The 7,232-nt window shown below is 44.7% G+C and overlaps 1 pseudogene; it reads right to left on the bottom strand.

Moving 5' to 3' along the window:
• Positions 1 to 4,157: 4,157 nt before the first annotated feature.
• On the bottom strand, positions 4,158 to 4,237 carry LOC119313221 (annotated as a pseudogene).
• Positions 4,238 to 7,232: the final 2,995 nt, after the last annotated feature.

Raw genomic sequence — 7,232 nt, 5'->3', positions numbered from 1 at the left:
ATCTCCACTCCCCCAAACCCATCCCCAGCCCCGCCGATCTCCACTCCCGCAAACCCATCCCCAACCCCGCTGATCTCCACTCACGTAAACCCATCCCCAGCCCCACCGGCGACCTCCCTTCCTCCCGAGATGTACGGATGTGGTGAGACGGATCGCCGGATCCCCGCCGCACCGGACCGGTGAGATCCATCTCCTTGCCGATTCCATGGCCTCCGCGGTGGCGCGAGTCCTCCTCCTCGTTCGTGCTGTCGCCTCCTCCCTCGCGGGGCGCACGAATGCCCTTCGGTCGCTGGGCATTGACGACGAGGCGGGGGTTTCTGGAATGGTCGTAGACGTTTATGACCAAAATATGTCCACTGTGGCGTTTTGGTCACTAGCAACCTCCCCAGGCCACGTAGGCATCCAGCGTGGCAAGCTGATGTGGCACAAGATTCAGCCCGGTCCAATTCGGTTTTCTACATGGGCCTAGCCCAACAATTCGGCCTTTCTATATTTTTCCCTGTGCTTTTATTAGCTACATGGGCCTGGCCCAAGAATTCAGCCTTTTTATTTTCTAGGCCATGGCCTTTTTTATTTTATTTTTTCCAAAAGATGAGCCCACTAGTGAGATGGGACCCAGTTGTCAGGTTCTAACAAGTGGGTCCCAGTTGTTGTTTTTTTGACTATGTACTGCAAGGCAACAGCCTCATAGTGTTTATTAAACTTTAAGAAGAGTTTACATAATTACATGGAGATAGAAAGTAAAGAAAGAAAGAAATACTTACAAGAAGCCTATGGGAGAGAGGCTATCCAAAGAACTAAGCTATCCTTATATTTACATTTGATTCTATGAGCTAATAGAGAGATATCATGTATGAAATTCCTCCTCCAAGAAATGAAGGAAGGTCTCTCATTCCTAAAGATTTTCCCATTCCTTTGTGTCCAGATATTCCAAGTAGCAGTAAAAACCACGTTAGTGAAGAAAGGATGACCAAAATCCCTCCTAGCAGAAAGAGCCATCTCATATGTACTCTGGTTTGGTTGAGCGATCCAGGAAATCCCAAGGTAATTCCAAACCCTTTGGCTGAAGTTGCAAGCAAAGAAAAGGTGTGTACGATCCTCATGCGAGGCACAGAGGCAAAGGACACACGAATCATCCTGAATGATCCAGTTCCTGCGTTGCATCATATCCCTAGTATTCAAACGGTCCATTAGGAGAAGCCATCCAAACACTTTAAACTTAAGTGTGCAAGCAGACCTCCATATCCATTTGAAGATAGGATCAACTACCAAATGGGAGAAGCAAGACTCATAATACAACTTTGATTTAAACTCCCCAGATTTAGATGGCCACTTCCAAATATCCTTGCAGTCCCCATTTAGGTTGACCAAAGACAGCAATACTTGAAGATGAGAAAGTTCAGAATAAGCCTCTTGAGACAGCGGCAGATGGAAATGTTCTGAGATCTCGGGAAGCTCCATAAATTCTCTGACTGAGACTGTGTCATCAATGACAAAAGAATGAAGCCTAGGAAACTTCTCACTCAAAAGAACCACATTATTACCCAACTGCCATCGATCAAGCCAAAAAACCACCGTGTTGCCATTGTGCACTTGTGGAACAGCTAACTTGCAGAAGTTGGCGTATAAGCTCATGACATCTCTCCACCAAAAGGAGCCACAGCTCTGCGTGACCTGTGGTGGCGAAGCAGCATAGTATGTGTCCCAAATTAATGTGACCCAAGGCACATCCATTCTGTTAAAAAACTTGAAAAGATGCTTCATTAACAATGCTTCATTTTGGAGTCCCAAATTCAGCACACCCAAACCACCACATTTCTTTGGTCGGCAGACCCGATCCCATGCAGCTAGGGATTGACGAGGATTGTCCGTGTTGCCTCTCCACAGGCATTGACGCATGATTCTCTCTATCTGCTGTAAAATGCCCTTGGGGAGAGATAGAGTGCATAGGAAATAAATTGGCATTGAGCAAAGCACCGACTGGAGAAGTTGCAATCTACTACCTTGATTTAGAAGACACGAGGAGGCGGATAACCGGCGCTCAATACGGTCAACAAGAGGCAAAAGATCATAAATTGTGGGTCTGGAGGTACCCATTGGAAGCCCTAGATATGTGAAAGGCATAGATCCCACATCACAACCTAGTAGGTTGGCAACCCTAGCTCCCTCTTCATCGCTCATATTGATTGGAATCAGAGATGACTTACTGAAGTTGACACGTAAACCAGTGGATGCTGCAAAGGTGGTAAGCATTTTTTTGAAGGCAATCAATTGATCATCAACCGCAGGAAAAACAATTAGCGTGTCATCCGCATATTGCACGATCGGATAGTCATTGGAATTTGTTGGAATTGGCAAAGTGAGGATGTTTCTTGAGCACATCTCATTGACTACCGACTGAAGCAAATCAACCGCAATGACAAATAATAAAGGAGAGAGAGGGTCCCCTTGTCGTACGCCAGATCTGCAGACAAAATGATTACCTGGGACACCATTTAAAAGAACAGAAGAAGAACCCGTGGACAAAATGCTATTAATCCAGCCTGTCCAACGAGCATCAAAACCCTTGCACTGAAGGTTTCTGAGGATGGCTTCATGCTCAATTGTATCGAATGCCTTTGTGAAATCAAGCTTGAGGAGGATGATGGGCCGTTTTGAAGCTTTGCATTGATGAATATATTCGAAACACTAGGCTAGACAATCCTGGATAGAGCGGCAACGCAGGAACCCATACTGGTTGCGATGAATACATCTCAAGATCACTCTTTGAAGCCGATTGGCTAGCAGCTTAGTCAAAAACTTCAAACACGTGTTTGTCAGAGATATGGGCCTGAAATCACCAACCACCTTAGGGCTTAGCTTCTTGGGGACAAGGGTGATTAAGGAAGTATTAAGACATTCCAAATTACACCTCCCGTCATAGAATTCATTGACAAGTTGCATGAAGTCCGCCTTGAGAATAGTCCAGCACCTCTTTAAAAAAAGACCTGTAAAGCCATCAGGGCCTGGAGCACGGTCACACGGCATATTCTTAATTACAGCATCATTGGGTCCCAGTTGTTACTGTTATATTCTTCAGATATCAATTTTCCAGTAAATAAATAACAATATTTAAATCCGAACAGAGAGAAAACAAAATGCTTCAAATAGAGCACAACTAATCAGGAAAAATATGGTACACATCACGAATACAATTAGAAAGAGCCAAACTTGGCACATTATTACAATCAAACTTGTTCATCGTGGTAACACAGCAAGGATGGTTCATCCTGGTAACACATTATTACAGAAAAATATGGTTCACATCAGGTAACACAACTATCATAGTATAACTAGCTCCAATGCTTCTCCCAACTTGTTCATCCTGGACCTCATGACAAAACATGAAGGAAGGCCAGCATCTGCAAGTTATAAAGAAAAATGGTTAGAACAAGCAAAATGTGACATTTTTACCATTTAAGCATAGAAGAACAGGATCAACAACATTTCGATCTTTGAAAAAGAACCAGGATTTCAATCTTTGAACAGCAAACAATTGATACAGTAGATCATTTGCGGTTTAAAACAACCCCTAAGGAGAGACATGTTGAGACATTCATTTGGCAACATCTGTAGAAATTGAACCTCATAAACATGCAATGTGGAATTTGTATCTCAAAGAAGTATACATACTTATCAGCTTTAATTAGCACATAAACATGCAATGTGGAATTCGTATCTCAAAGAAGTATACATACTTATCAGGTTTAATTAGCATAGAGAAGCCAAATGCTAGTAGCTCATGATTAGTACACAAGACAGGATTCAACAAAGTAAACAAGAAGGTGGCTACAGTACAAAACTAAGCTCATCACATAGAATAAAATGGTATTAAAAGTAAGCTCATCATAAGCATATGAGTTTTTTTTGGCACCACCAGATCAAACATAGCAACACCAGAATAATCATATGAATCATCATTTGCTCAGCCCATCTTCCAAGTGCAACTACTTCATCATTCTAGGTAAATTAAGATGTTAAATGACTAAAACTAGAAGTATGCTACAATCATATGGTACTGGTTAAAAAATGTGACTAGAGGACTACACTTGATCACATCACTTGCAATGCCTACTGGAAGGAGCAAGTGTATAGAAGAAAACAAACATTAGACAGGCTGGCCATCAGTCTTTAAAACCTTGATTTTGTATTCCTCAAAGAGAATCTCAGGAATATGTTGTTGTAGCATCATCTGACCAGCCAATCCATCATTAAAACACGTGCACACACAAAGCAGAGAACGATTTGAAATCAAGTGCAAGAATTGCAGTAGCACATACAACTAGCATGTTACGGTTTGTGGGTGATGGGGAAAATGCATGTGAAGTGCATAAATCACATAGGGGTGTGTACAATACACACCATCTTTGACAGTAAGTAAAACAGACAGGAATAGAGCATGTCAACTACTGTAAAGCACAATCACTAGCATGGTGGTGAAAGAAGTTTCCAGACGCCAACCATTCTTCTTGCAGGTGTTGGACGCCCCCGCCTTATAGCGTGAGTGGAGGTAGCACGCAATCTGCACCAACAAAGTACCAAAAACAACATCAATCCCCTGTGTCACAGTCTCACAGATAGGCAAACCATCTTAATCCTAAAAACAAAAAAGGCATCAGCAGCACCGAGGAGGAGGACGCACCGAGAATAGACACTGCAAGAATAGCATACTTCTATGCTGAGTCTAACATAACAAGGTCCTACAAAGAACTAGGACTAAATAGACTACTGTAGTATCAATTAACTCGCACATGATTAAAAAAACTCAACATGTTCTTTAGTGGGTAATTCTTCAGTGTGTAATTCTTCAGACTAGATGTTAGTGTGGCAGAGTATTGAGGTGTTGGGTAATTCTTCAGTGGGCTAACAAAATCATCATGTTCCAGTCAGTTCTGAATCCACACCTCAGACCAAATCAAATCGAAGCAATCCGCATATGGAATAAAAAAAGGACGCGAATCAAGCCGGGGAGCGACTGACCAGTGGGCGAAGAACTCGACAACGGCGAACAAGAGGGAGTAATATACTTCTGATACTAAATCATCTTAATGTGCTGCAGTGTACATATAGCAAAGAATGACAGAGCAACGGAGAACCAAATTAAATAGATGCACTATGCTGCGTGCTACAAGTGGTGAGGGCAGCATTTGGGCAACATCAAAATTCTTTTCCACCGATACATAAAGATGAAAATTCCTCCCATATCACGTGCTCAAAATTTCGAGGTGAACAATGGAAATCTCTATGGAACTGGACGGTCCTAAGTCCCCGCTTGCCATATCTCCCAATATAACAAGATCCGGTAGTTCCAACAGAAACATTTCACACTTGAAAGATGCAAGGGTTCCTAAGATCAATAGAGCGGAACAGACCCTCCCGGGAACCATGGCAAGAGAAAGATCTCGGGTTCCCGGGAAAGAAGGGATCGAGGGCTGCTTACCGTAGCGCGCCCAGAGCTGAGGCTCGACGCCGGAGCACTCGCGGATGAGGACGGGGAGGGTGGGGTTGTGGGTCTTGATGTCACCGTAGTTCTTCTTCACGAACTCCCTGCGAATCAGATCACAGATCCAACACCACGACATGAGCGAGCGACGAATCGATTGTAGAGAGAAATGGGGGAAGAGAAGCGGGTGCGTTGGTGCTACCATGAGGAAGGCGCCCAAGCTGGTGGGGTTGAGGTTCACGGCGTCCTCCCCCTGCGCGGCAGCCCCGGAAAGGTCGCTATAGTCAATTTACGACCGCCAGCTTTTGACCTTCTGTTTTTGGTCACATTAAGGTCGCAAATGAAAAACCATGACCTTTCAGTGACCAATAGTGGTGGTCACAAGTTGACATATTTCTTGTAGTGTAGTTCCGTGTCGGATTTTTGCACGACAATATCTCAGCAGATGTAGTCACATATGTAATTTTTTACATCTGTGCCTACTGGGCCTAGACTGTGGCTATCCTGCGGTAGTACCGCATGGGGCCGCGGTAGTACCGCGCCTGCGGATCTACCGCGCCCTGTCCATGCTATTTTATTCAGGTCTGGGCTCTGCCGCGCCCACGGTAGTACCGCAGTCCGCCGCGGTAGTACCGCCGGCCCATGCGGTATTACCGCTCCTTTGGTGCGGTACTTCCGCAGGTCGCGGGCTGAGTGGTGGGTAATGGTTGGAATTGTCCCCCCACTATATAAGGAGGTCTTCTTCTCCAAGAAGGCTTACCTCTTCCAACCCTAATCTCCATTGTTGCTCCAAGCTCCATTTTTGCCCGATCTGTCTCCCTAGTCAATCAAACTTGTTGATTTGCTCGGGATTGGGTGAGAAGGCCCCGATCTACACTTCCACCAAGAGAAATTTGATTCCCCCCACTAATCCCCAGCGGATCTTGTTACTCTTGGGTGTTTGAGCACCCTAGATGGTTGAGGTCACCTCCGAGCCATAGTCCATTGTGGTGAAGCTTCATGGTGTCATTGGGAGCCTCCTATTAAGTTGTGGAGATTGCCCCAACCTTGTTTGTAAAGGTTCGGTCACCACCTTCAAGGGCACCAATAGTGGAATCACGGCATCTCGCATTGTGTGAGGGCGTGAGGAGAATACGGTGGCCCTAGTGGCTTCTTGTGGAGCATTGTGCCTCCACACCGCTCTAACGGAGATGTACTTCCCTTCAAAAGGAAGGAACTTCGGTAACACATCCTCGTCTCCACCGGCTCCACTCTTGGTTATCTCGTGCCTTTACTTGTGCAAGCTTATTTGTGCTGTATCCCTTGCTTGCTTATGTGCTAGTTGTTATTGCATCATATAGGTTACTCACATAGTTGCATATCTAGACAACCTACTTTGATGCAAAGTTTAAATTGGTAAAGAAAAGTTTAAAAATTGTTAGTTGCCTATTCACCCCTCCCCCTCTAGTCAACTATATCGATCCTTTCACTACTGAACTTTGTAGGTCCACAAGGACACGTTCCACACCAGAATGGTATGGCAACCCTGTCCTGGAAATCATGTTGTTAGACAACGGTGAACCTTCGAACTATGAAGAAGCGATGGCGGGCCCAGATTCCAACAAATGGCTTGAAGCCATGCAATCCGAGATAGGATCCATGCATGAAAACAAAGTATGGACTTTGATAGACTTGCCCGATGATCGGCGAGCAATAGAAAATAAATGGATCTTTAAGAAGAAGACGGACGCGGATGGTAATGTTACCATCT

This window comes from Triticum dicoccoides, chromosome 5B, assembly GCF_002162155.2.
Source record: "Triticum dicoccoides isolate Atlit2015 ecotype Zavitan chromosome 5B, WEW_v2.0, whole genome shotgun sequence".
Taxonomy (NCBI): Eukaryota; Viridiplantae; Streptophyta; class Magnoliopsida; order Poales; family Poaceae; genus Triticum; species Triticum dicoccoides.
Note: the sequence above shows the minus strand (reverse complement) of the source record. Positions and strands in the feature narration are given on the sequence as shown.